At 44.1% G+C, this 13,296-nt stretch overlaps 1 protein-coding gene across 4 annotated transcripts in view; it reads left to right on the top strand.

Moving 5' to 3' along the window:
• The window catches only part of LOC111861514 (centrosomal protein of 162 kDa), an 81,767-nt gene that overhangs the window by 20,125 nt on the left and 48,346 nt on the right, over positions 1-13,296 (top strand). The window lies entirely within an intron of this gene.

Here is a 13,296-nt window from a genome sequence, read left to right as displayed (position 1 = left end):
AGGTTGCAGGTTTGATTCCCTATGAGGTCATTGGATTTTTCAGTTGACCTAATCCTTCCAGCCACACTATGGCCCTGGAGTTGATTGAGCTTCAAACAGAAATGAGTACCAGGAATCTTCCTCAGGGTAAAGGGCAGCTGGTGCGTAAGGCAGACAACCTTACCACCGTCTATGAGCTGATTGTCTAGAAAATGTTGGCGTGTTGATGTGTCAAAACCCAGTAGGCTTCCATGGCCTGTTACATTGATAGCTTTGCTGCTACTACTACTACTACTACTAATTCTAATACTAAAACTTTGGGGGGGATTGATTTTATAGTACTGGGAGATTTAAAAACTCCCTCTTACCAGACATTAAAAATTAAATCCAAGACTCTCTGTCCCGGAGGCTGGTGTCTTATTCCCAGACCACTGATTCCTGTGCAGCCCATCCTGACCTTGTTTAGCTAATATAACAATCCTAGGGGAAGAGTGCAGAGGTCCTTAATGTCACTGATTAAATGAACATCATGTTGTGTATCCCAAACTACATGGTGTGTCCAGGATCCGTTAGGACTCATTCTTTTTTTTTTTAATTTTGCCCTGCAATGCCATCTTTTGGCGAGTTGTGGCGTTAAGATTTGTTAACTTTCAGCTGTGGCATCTATAATTTCAAAGCGCAAGTATCGCTGCATCATGTGTTCTGACCTTGAATGTAACAGTACTGTTCTGACACTCATCGGAAAATGACAATTGAACAGAGAGCCAACATCAAATTTTGTTTGAAGTTAGGCAAAACAGCTGGAAAAGCATGCAAAATGATGAAAAGTGTGTATGGTAGTGATTGTTTGAGTCGCTCAAACATTTTTCGATGGTATGCTGTATTTTGTGACAGCAGGGAGGACATTGAAGACGCTCCACATGCGCAGTTTTAAATGTGATTCCACAAAGGGAGTATTCGATTCCAGCCATGTATTGATTCAGAAGGAGACTATTTTGAATAAAAAGAATGAAATTTTGAAAATAATTCACGTTCTGTATTTTTAATGAACACAGTCATAACAGAACCTGGATACACTGTGTATGTCATGATTTATGTGACATGTGGACACATACTCACCTCCATCTATCCAGATGGCAGGTTTGTTGCTCTCACCACCTGTAGACACCTTTAGCAGCTTCATGTCCTGACCTTCAGATGATTTACCTATCACCTCTGTTTGACAGATGTCAGGGTAGGTTATGGCCAGGTACTCAATATAGCTGTCAATGTCTGCAGCAAGAAATACACAGTCTGTCAGAGAAACAAGTGATTCTTTGCCAGTGGCATGAACATTGCCTTGAAATTTTTAACCTGTTCACTGATACTACTTTATAGTACCTCATAACTAATGAGACTGCCTTTAAATAAAATACTGCACGTTGTTTGAGGTGTAGAATTGTTCAGGGACTAATCAGAAGAGGACATACAACAGCTGATGGATGGTTGCATTGTACAGACCCACCCCTTATTCTTTCATTCGTTCATTCAGATAAGTTAAATGGACTATGACCATAGAACACAAATAAATATTTGATATATGGTACAGGTAAACAGTGGAGTATAATGAAATCTTCCTGAGGAGTCAGCAATGCGAAGATATAATTGGTTTCCAATTTTGGAAATGGTAACTGTCTCTGTGATCAGTGAGTGATCACCCCCTTGACAGAATCAGTAATAGTTTNTGTTTCCTGTTACTTGCCCAATACACACTTTCTAAATTACGTTCAATGTCCATATCAGAGAAATTCAGGAATGAAAATGACGTTACATACGAGGTTGATGCATTTGTGCATGTCGTACTAAGCAAGGTATAAAAACAGTTGCTTTATGAGGAATTAGTTCGTACCATTGAATATTTGACGCAATAGACAAGGTGTCGCAGAAACCGATATTGCTATAACCAAGTTTTACTGTATTTGAAAGCCCATCCAGCTTGACACAGCTTACTGCCCAAGAGTGCATCATTGCTTTCACTTGCCATTGCAGCCATGCTGCCATCTTAGGCAATGGACTGATAATGGACAGTGCACTGATAGCCATGTCTAAATGGATATATAATATCAGACCTGGCTGAATATATTAAACAGAAAGCAGTTATAAGTATGAGCAATGAATAGGCTCCTGGTATATGTGTGTGAAGTTTAATTTCGAAATTGCGTCAAAATGCATCTTAACTTTAATACTGTGTATATCTTATGTGCAGTCTGAGACTCTATATATAGTATCTTTGTTTGACAAGTAGAAGTACCAGTTATTTTCCTGGAATATGGTTACATCACTTTCAGTTTTAAAGGAGTATTATTCAGATTAAAAAAAAAAGATATAATTTAAAAAAAGTGTGAATGATGACTTGAACTGCATACAAAAACTCCATGACAGTGTTTGTGCATCACTGTAACAGTCACGGCTGCCCGATGTATTGGCAGAAGTATGGTATAAATGTCATTATATCATTGGATTTTCTCTGTTATGAACTCAGTAGGAAACAGAAAACAGTAGTAGAACGTATGTTCAAATGTATAGTGAGATTTCAGGATTTCACAGTGGTAGATATGAAGATTATGGTGTAATAGCATGAAACACCCTATAAGTTGGGAAGACTATACCAATATTTCAAAGGAATCTGCAGGAGACCCTAATGATGGAGGCAGCAGGTTCCTCAGAAACATTGGTACCTGTCTCCAAACTACAGGTATTACATTCCAGAGGACCGCAGTCTTTATACAGGTATACAGAAAATTAAGTGCTGGAACAGAGATGAAGCCCCAGATTTAAAGATGAAGTCTGCGCTGTCATAATAGTGGAATGATTATTAGCAGGATGAACTGAAGAACCTTGGAGAAAAACCTCCTCCGATGCCTTTTCATCCACCAGGAACAGTACATGAAGTCACCAACATTTGAACCCAACTTGGCTCTTGGATGTCAGTCAGAAACTTGGCTTATACTAGTTAAAAAGTGTGGTAAATGTAGTTTAACTGAATGAGACAGTGCACAAACAAATGTATGCATGTATCTATATAAATATGACAGTAGCAGCAGCACTGACCCTTGTATCTATGGTAGCGTCTCCACGTGAGACGATGGCCGCCCCTACTCTCCAGCTCTTCATCCTCAGGGTCTGTGGGGGGGTTCTCATTGCGAATTGCCTCCTGGAATAGAAATAGTTTGCAAATGTGTTTAGTTGGTTGTTTTGAAAGGCAGGAAATGCAGGAAAGACTGAGCACTGTTTTGACGGCCATGGCGTGTGGTAGGACAGATGTATCTGGAACATAACTCGTTGTGTATGGGTAAGCTGAAGGTTAAAGAGCAGTTCATTGGCCTGTTATTTCCTCACTACAATATCCAGTTCTCTAACGAACTCAGTCTTTTTCTTTTTCTCTCAAATTTAGAGTTGGTGTTCAGAAAAGAGACTGCCTTGGCTATTCCTATAAGCCTTTTGAAAATCACAAGTGAAAGGAAAACTTGGCTCTATGCTTCACTAATTACGCAGTATACCGTGAAGATGCAGGGGGGAGTGGATATGTATGTCCACATGTTCTTGATCTTGTCACTAGTTGGAGGTGAGTGCTGAGCTTCACGGTCCGGTTGCTTTAGTTCCCAGGGAAAGAGCCCCCGGTACCCATTGGGTGGGGGGTTCATGGTAGCTTAGTTGGTTGAGACACTATGCAACAAAACGTAAGGTCGCGGGTTCGATTCCCGACGAGGTCATTGGATTTTTCAGTTGACCTAATCCCTTCAGTTGCACTATGGCCCTGGGGGCTACATTGCGGCCGGCACCTAAAGCTGACAATATCACCGCCATCTGTGAGCCGATTGTCAAAAAATTGTGGTAGCCTCGACATCTCACAACCCAATGGGCCTTCACAGCCTGTTACAGGCATAGCTTTACGTTTTTCCCCCCCATTGGGTAAGAGGTTGGGTGGGGCCCGGAACCTGTCTGGACGTTGTTGAGAGACCGGGACTCGAACTCCAACCCCTTGGCCGTCAAACCCGTAGTCAGTCGCTATACCGTCTGAGCAATCCGGGCCCCATGAATATGTGTTTCCGAAGGTCAGTTCTTGTTTTCCTCACCTCGAGGTTGTGAATAAGAACATCATAGGAAATGCCACTGGCGTCCAGATGCTCAACTAGGTCATCCAGGACCTGTGGGGCGCTCAGCAGATCAGCACTTGGATCACTCCGATTGCTGCTGTTGCCAGAAATCCTGCCCGCGATCAAGTTCTGCGACCACAAGGATACTAGCCCTTCATACTTCCTCCTCTTGACCAGATCCAAAACCGTTTGCATCTGGTGTGCTGTAGAGGGGTATACTCTCAGCAGTTGGTACTCCTCGTAAGACACGACATCCCCGTCTTGAGCGGCTACCACTGCGATCATGCACAGACTTAACATAGACAGCAACATCCTGACCCGAGAGAGGCCCTGTCACTCCGAGTCTGGCCTGCTATATACCCTCCGGTTTAACCCTCATCACGTGTCTTGTCGCAACGTGTAGTGTTACGAAATAATGGACTCCCTACCAGACTGCCTCTAACTTGACAGTGAATTGTAATTTTATGTAGGCTAGTAGTGGGGACAGTTTCCCTCGACACGGAAATACCACCAACGTATTTCCAGAATAGCGTGATAAAGGAATTTTTGGGGTGGAAGGAAGGAAAATTAATTTGCCATATCATTCCTGTCGCATTAGGTTTACGTAGGATTGATTCTTCGTTTATTTAATGCTGTTTCAGTTGATCGGGGTATATAGCGTAAAAATATAAATAGATGATGATAAATAGTGAACGGTTAAAGATTTGGAAGGATCCAGTTGTGGTCTTTTTGAAGGTACTGTCCCGGAATTCGCCCCTAGAAACTAAGGTAAACCGCGGTAGCGAGTTAACCCAGTCGAGATTCGAACCCTCTGATTATGAAGCAGGGAAGAGTAAACATCGGGAGTGTCTGAGAACTGAGTGCTGAGGAGAAAGTTGGGAAGAAAGAGAGTGAAAGTAACGGGAATAGAGCTTCATAATTTGTACTCTTCAAATAATTTTGTTGCGATCATTAAATCAAGGAGGGGAGGGTGACATGAGGGACGTGAGGAACTAGTATGAAATTTTGTAAACGATGTAAATCCCAATGTACGTGGTATTGGACAAGGAGAAGCCAGGCATGACCGCCTCTGTGGTCTAGTGGTCAGAGTTCCTGGCTACAGTACCAGAGGTCCCATGTTCTATTCCCGGCGCTGCCAGATTTTCTGAGAAGTAATGGGTCTGGAACGGGGTCCACTAAGCTTCATGAGGATAATTGAGCTACTTGAATGGAAAAGTAGCGGTTCCGGTCTAGAAAACCGAAATTAACGGGCGTGGGAATTCGTTGCACTGACCACGCGACACCCTCTATCCGCAAAATTTGGCACTAACTTCGCAGACAAGCGGCGGTCGCTCGGTCGGTATAGTTTGCTTGCGGACTAAAGCCACAGAGTTTTCTTAGCCAGGCATAGGAAGTGTAAGAAGCTTAAACTTGACGGCGGTCAGGCCTGCAACCGTTCAGCTGACTAACTGCAATTTCAGCGAAGTTCATAAGTTAAGGCACAACCTGCTACACAATCCTGCATTGACAGGAAACCTCTGTATATCTTGTATAAATGTTACTTAGTATAGGGCAGTGACAAAGGCTGCACAGAGTCCATAGTGACCTGGACGCCGTGACAGCGCGGATATACTCGTGCTGAAACTACGGTGCAACAAACGTAGCACCTGCATAGAAAGACAGACCCCTCCTTCGTCGAAGAGGAGACCCCATTTCGGAACACGTACATGTCTAGACGAGAATACAAATTTGGTCATGGATCTCGAGTGAGTCTCAAGGGGCTTGTCGTTTGCCGCCAGCCATAAAGTAAATTTTTCTTTTTTTAATTGCTAGTGGGGTGGGACTAAGTCCCTTGTACTGCGGCCACTTCTGGCCTATTGTACCAGCCCCAGATGATAGGTGAGGGTGATTGTGGAGCAGTTCGTGGAATGAAGATTGGCAGGGGAAACCGAAGTACTTGGAGAAAACCTGCCCCAGCGCCACTTTGTCCACCACAAATTCCACTGGACCAGACGCGGGATCGAACACGGGCCGCCGCAGTGGGAAGCCAGCGACTAACCGCTTGAGCTATGGCGCGGCCCAGCCGTAAAGTAACTCTGTGACTTACATCTTTGAGACATTAAGTCGCTGCCAAATGTAATCCTTTCCGATACTGAACCGAGATTGTGAAAATTAGCGGGCACGTATTTGTGTCCATTTAGGCTACCATTTTGCACCATATTCTGGAAAGGACGGATAACAAAGAAAGAAAAAATAAACTGTACGAAGAGGGGGAAACGAACAGCGGTGTAAATAAATATATTTTATGTTATTTGCGTATTTTTATTGTTCATTACGCCATCATACCCTGAGCACTCGCATACCCGTGCTTGGGTCTGAAAGAATTATTCCGAACCTGCTAAGTAGTTTCGCGGGTGAAATTTACGGACCAACAAGACGTCCCGATTCCGTGTCAGTTTCATGCACTTGGTGCAAGGCACGCGTAGCAAACTGTAGGACAGATGTGGGCCAATGTCGCAACCAGAATTCTGCAGGCAATCTCGCACCCCGCATCGTGATATAACTGACGCCCCAGTTTGTCGCCTGCTGCTGGCTTGTTCACCTTGGTCCTAGTGTCAGCCTGTAGTGTGTTGGGTGCTGCGATATTGTTTGAGGGAACGTATGCTATTTGTTTTTGTGTCATGGTGTATGAAATAACTGGGGGGATTGACATGACATGCGAAACATACTTGGCGCGTTTCGCGTGCCTGTGTGATTCTAGAGACCGTTCGAATAATCTCAGGGTCGTAGAGGGCGGGTGGCGTAACATTTACTTATTGCTTATTTAATGACGCTTTCATAACATATATTGGCGAGTGATGGGATGGTGGTGATGTATAACGTCGAAACACGGACACTTACAAAGACTAACAAAGCAAAATCCAAAAACTTCGTATGAAGAATCCTCTCTTTTGTGAAAAACGCCATATAGTCCGTTGAAAGTCAACCTACGTTTTGGAGGAGCATGTCGCCTCCGTCTTTGGTGTCGAAGAATACGCCGAACAAGAAAGCTTACTTCGCTTTCCACCTTTCACGCTGGTTTCTTGCTTGTCTTATTCTTCGATCCTGAAGACGGAGGCGACATGTTCCTCCGAAACGTCGGGTGACTTTTGACGGACTACATGGCGTTATACCCAGAAGATAGAGCTGTACACAACCACCGGTGTGAAACCCTCAAATTCTACACACTTCATATGACAAAGCAAGCAGGGATAGAATGAATGAAATTTGGAGGGTAAGTTGGGATTAGGAATTTGTTAACAGAGAAGTGAAATTATTAGTCATTCGGCAGTAAAGAATGGATAAAACAAGGGTACCGAGATTGGCAGTGAAACTAAAATGTAAATGAGAAGAGATCCATGGAACGATTCAGAACAAGATGTTTTAGCGATGTATTGGGAGACACCAGAAAGAAGATGAAAGTGCTGGCAAGAAATCAAAACAGAAAGATTGTGGGATGTAAGAAGAGATTGGAAACGTTTCGTCCAGCGATGAGCATAAAACGGAAACGATATTAGGAGAAATGAATAATGAACTGGAAAAGATGTTGGCCTATATGTAAACAACCATCGCCAGATTTCAAATAGTACCTCAATATTTTCCTGTGTGGACTAAGGACAACCAGAGGACCTCATGACAGTCGGTCTCTGGGTCATTCAGTTTGGTAGAGTGGAAGGGGCGTTTCCTCGTTGTGTTTTGTTCGTTGTTTTTCCCTTACACGAAGTGTACTTAACAGATTTTAGTGGAATTTGGTACTGGGGTTTTGCATTAAACTTTAGGTTATAGTCCCATGGGTTATGAACCCGTGTAGCCCTGTAAGTTCTTATCAACCTGTTGCTTCCGCCTTCATCACCTTATTTTGTACGTATGTTCTTGCAGAGGTAAGTGGTTGTCTAGCCTATGGGAGCGCTGAAGTCCGGCCAACAGATAAAATGCTGCTGTCACATAGCAACACGTTCTAGTGAAGGAATAGTTCCGTTTCTTGCCGCAACACCGCTCACCGTGGTTGGGGTATAACTTACGAATTCTGTATACTATATGTGGGAAGTTGAAATGGTGAGCTTAAACTGTAAATAGATGGCAGAGGAGGTTTTCACACGCAGGCTGTATTGTGAACAGGCGATACCGGTTGAAATACATATATTCGTTTCAGCGTGGAAAGGGATAAACTTTCAAGATTGGCGGAATGTGGAGTGATTTCTCATTTTGAGCCGTCATGTTTATAACGTACACTGGCATTGAAGTCTCTCAGACGAAAGATATTTCAAATTTCTGCTCTCTGATAGTCCACTTTTAAAATCAGTAGCCTACGTGAAGTTTTCTAACTGCCATTGCTAGTGAAGTGCAATGGCTATTCGGAAAGTAACCTCCGGTGAGCTGTTAACAAAACAAGCAATGGGAAAACATTATTATATACAAAAAGAAATACATACATACTTGGGGGCACGCGGTAGCGTATATGGTTGAGGGGCTATGCTACAAGCCGAAAGGTCGCGGGTTCAAGTCCCGATGAGGTAATTTGATTTTTTTTCATTTGACCTAATCCTTCCAGCAGCACTATGGCCCTGGGGTTGACTCAGCCTAAATGAGTACCAGGAATTAATTAAATAATTTTCCTGGGGAGGCTGACAACCTTACCGCCATCTTTGAGCCAATTGTCTAGATAATGTGGGAGCCTCAACGTCTCACGACCCAATGGGCCTTCACCGCCTGGTACAGGGATAGCTTTACTTTTACTTTTTTTTTTTTTACATACAAACTTAAGCCGCTTCTCAACATAGTCACCACCGAATTGAGACATTATCGAACAAGTTTTTGTATGCTTTGTGAAAGAAGTCTACCACCTGTGAGCTCAGCCACGTTTTGACACCATCCATTAACTCCTCGTTATTGTTGAAGCGCTGTGATCTCAACCAGTGCTTCAGGTAGGTAAATAGGTGATAGTCGCTCGGAACGAGATCAGGGCTGTAAGGAGGGCAGTCAAACAACTCCCAGTTGAAATGCTCCGGCAGTGTTGGAGTGCGAGCAGTAGTATGCGGACGCGCATTGTCATGGAGAAGCATTACACCGAATGTCAGTATTCCATGCTTCTTTTTTTTCTCAATGACCGTACACAGTTTTTATAGTGTTTCGCAATACGAAACGTGACTGGGCTCACAGGCCGCAAACTTGTTTCACACAAGCATGCAAAAACTTATTCTCCGATACAAGTGCCTGAACTCCGGCGGCGACTGCGTTGAAAAGTAACATAAGTGTATAAGGTGAAAGGTAAAGGTATCCCTGTGACGGGCCGTGGAGGCCCATAGGGTTGTGAGACGTCGAGGCTCCCACAGTTTCTAGACAGTCGGCTCACAGATGGCGGTAAGGTTGTCAGCCTTACGTGTCGGCCTCCCATTACTCCAAGGGAAGATTCCTGGTACTCATTTCTGTTAGAAGCTGAGTCGACCCGAGGGCCATAGTGCAGCTGGAAGGCTTAGGTCAATTTAAAAATCGAGTGACCTCTTCGAGAATCGAATTCGCGACCTTCCGGCTTGTAGCATAGTACTTCAACCAACCACGCTAGTGTTAGCTACTTACGCCGTTGTTGAATAAGTCATATACAAATCAATAAACAGGATTACAATCCAAATATCGTTGAATATGGAGAAGTTCTGTGTTGAATGTGAGGCCTTCATAGCGATGGCTATGAGGAGTACTGTATTATGGGAGGTAGAGCCGTGTAGTCCGGTAGAAGCTTACCGACGTGTCGGAAGAACATATTGCCTCCATTTTAAAGGTCGAGCAGTAAGTCAAGCAAATAGCCATGAAAGTGCAGTCTACATGCAGAGTGGTACAGTTCAGTTCTTTGCTTATGTACGTTCCGGCTTGACACCCCAAATGTCAGTTACAAAGAAGGAGGCGGTAAGCAGAACTCTGTCTGCCGTCGCTGGTTACTTGCTTGACTTAAGCTTCGACGTTAAAAATGAAGTTAGTACGTTCCTCCGAAACGTCGTTGAACTTCTACCGCATTACATAACGTCACATCCAAGATAGTACGCTTTATGTAGAAAGACGTACGAGGGAATTGAGGTATAGCTCCACCGTTCTTGGCCTTGGCACTAGGTTATGGTGAGTAATGAGCTTTACGCCCCTGCCGCGTTACCCTCGCGGAAATAGCCCTGGGTAGCAATTGGATAGGAGGCTGGGTGGGCCCCAGAGTCGGTCTGGACGCTCGGGAATCGAATCCCAAATCCTCTGGCCTGCAGCCCGTAGCCTGTCGCTATACTCACTGAGCTGTATAAAAATCCGTTTGAATTCGAATTGTCACGTGACGCCAGCGGCTGAGAAACCTAGCGCAGGGATTTCAGCATTTGCCCTCCTGGATTCATAATCTGCCGGTGACAGTGACTTTTGTCTTCTAAGTGACTGAACGTGTAGTGATCATGTGCCAGTCAGGATTGGCCCACCCCCAGGTGCCCCTTCCGTGAGGCCGTTGAACCAGGAAGGGATGTGCCGAAAGAAGGCGCTGGTGTTAAAATGTGCTTCAGGAAGTGATACAGAGAAACAGTTTTAGAATTGTCCGAGTGAACCCATGCTCCTGGGGCTTATCTGCGCATGTATCAGCATGCAAATGTCTTACAATGCGTGTCTCACATACTTACTTACTCATGGAGGTGAGCCCTTCTTGAGGAGCCGCCAATTCTGCATCTACTCAAGAATTTCCCAGCATTTTATGGAACCTGAAGGTTCATCACCGTGTTCACAAGAGCCCTCCACTGGTCCCTATCCTGAGCCAGATCTATCCAATCCTTCCCATCCTATCTCTCTAAGATCCATTCCAATATTGTGCACCCACCTACGCCTTGGTCTTCCCTGTGGTCTCTTTCCTTCTGGCTTTCCCCACAAATAATCTATACGCATTCCTCGTCTTCCCCATTCGTGCTACATGACCTGCCCACCTCATCCTCCTTGACTTGGTCATTCTAATTATACTTGGAGAAGAGTACAAGTTATGAAGCTCCTCATTGTGCAGTTTTCTCCAACCTCCTGTCACTTCATCTCTCTTTGGTTCAAATATTCTCCTCAACACCCTGTTCTCAAACATCCTCAGTCTGTGTTCCTCCCCTAATGTCAGAGACCAAGTTTCACAGCCACACAGAACCACAAGCAAAATTATAGTTTTGTATATTCTAATTTTTATGTTTTTGGACAACAGACGAGAAGACAAAAGTTTCTGGACTGAATGGTAGCAAGCATTACCCGAATTCAATCGCCCCTCAATTTCCTCCTCAATCAGGTTTCGATCTGTTATCGTTGTTCCCAAATATCTGAACTGTGCCACATTTTCAAAACATCTGTTTCCTATGTTTATGTCATGATTTTCCCCTCCATTTTGGTGACGAGACAGTAACATGTACTTAGTTTTCTCTGTGTTTACTTCTAGACCAACCCCTTTACTTGCGTCATTTAAGGTTTGTTTGTTTTTGTTTATGGTATATATATTATCACCCAGTAGATTCACATCATCAGCACAGACCAACAGCTGATGTGTCCCGTTTAGTTTCAGTCCCACCTGGTTTCCCTGGACCTTCCTAATTGCATATTCTAAGGCAAAGTTGAAAAGGAGTGGCGATAAAGCGTCTCCTTGTTTTAGACCATTCTGGATAGGAAAGTTATCAGACAAATGTTTACGTACACGTACTTTACTATACTTTTCGTTTAAACACAATTTAATCAACCTAACTAGTTTCATGGTTATGCCAAACTCTATCAGAATATTGTGCGTATAATCGAGCTCCTATGCAACCAACACTGTGGGTTACAGCCTTCATTTCACCCGTCCAATAGAGAAGGGTGTTGCTCAACTAAAAAGCTGTTACCACCCCGCATACGAGAATTCGTAATAGCAAGGTGTGTAGGTAGGGAAAATATATGTAAAGTTAATTGCCTTAAATCGCCACGTCATGAAGGTATATGGGGAACTGGAGGTAAAGCTTCACGCGTTCTTGACCTCTGCACAAAAATGATGTGAGTGATCAACTTAACGCTCCGACTTCCTTACCCCCGGGTGTAGAGCCCCCGATACACATTTATTACAGGAGGGTGGGTGGGCCCCAGAGCCAGTCTGAACGCTGTGGAAAAGAGGAAGAAAGATGTCTCACGCAGCCCAGGAATCGAACACTGACTCTTCGATCATCCAGCGCGTAGTTCACTATACGGATTGAGCCATCTTGACTGATATATACACCTTATTCTCGTATAAAACAAGTGGCAACATGCAGTAATGTTGACAGCTCTTTTTATGAGAATAGCGTGAATTGCAAGGCGATAAAATTTTCGTGGCCTATCAGCCATGTCAGTTGATCAGAAATTATCGTCATTTTAGGGACCATCTCTTTCCCTTATATCAGGGTCTGATGGCGGGGACAGATGTTCCCAGACACGTTGGCAGTTTTTAACCAGTTGACATGGATTTTATTAACTTGAGCCGTCATTAAATCTGCAGATTTGAAATTACAAGTGCTTGAAAACAGACTGCTCCGGAAAATATGTGGGCCGAAGAGCTTTGAAGTGAGAGCGCTTGTTAGGACAACACGTGACGAAGGTAATTTTTATACGTCGCCTAGTATATAAATTTTCCCCCCTTTGGCACTACAGCCACAATTTCGGCCTTGGCTTACCTCCACGAAACTCTCCGTTTCACTTCGGTTTTCTAGATCTTAGACATTCGATAGGACTCCTTGGGCGGCTGATCAGCTCGTCGCAAGGCTTCTAACTGTACATAAACACAGAAAAACGCGCGCGCACACACACAAACAAACAAACACTTGACATCCATGCCTTGAGTGGGATTCGAACCAACGATCCTGGCTTCCGAACGAACGAAGACGGTTCATGCCTTAGACCGCTCGGATACCGTGGCTGGCCTAGTATATTGGGATATAGAAATGGAGGAAACTGGGATGGACTGGGCATATGGTTAGGTTGGGGTTAAACAGAAATGCGTCGAAAATTTTGCTGAGGAAACCTTTTGGAAAACCACCACTTGCTATGACTAGGAAGGAAGTGGGAGAATGTCTTTATGGCAAATGTATCCACGTTTCGGAAGAACATCATCCCTCTGTCTTCAAGGTATAAGAGCGCCTTGAAGATGGGGACATTGGGTCCTTCCGAAACGATCTAC

The sequence above is a fragment of the Cryptotermes secundus genome, unplaced genomic scaffold, assembly GCF_002891405.2.
Source record: "Cryptotermes secundus unplaced genomic scaffold, Csec_1.0 scaffold991, whole genome shotgun sequence".
In the NCBI taxonomy this organism is placed as follows: domain Eukaryota; kingdom Metazoa; phylum Arthropoda; class Insecta; order Blattodea; family Kalotermitidae; genus Cryptotermes; species Cryptotermes secundus.
This window is presented reverse-complemented; position numbering and strand designations above follow the sequence as displayed.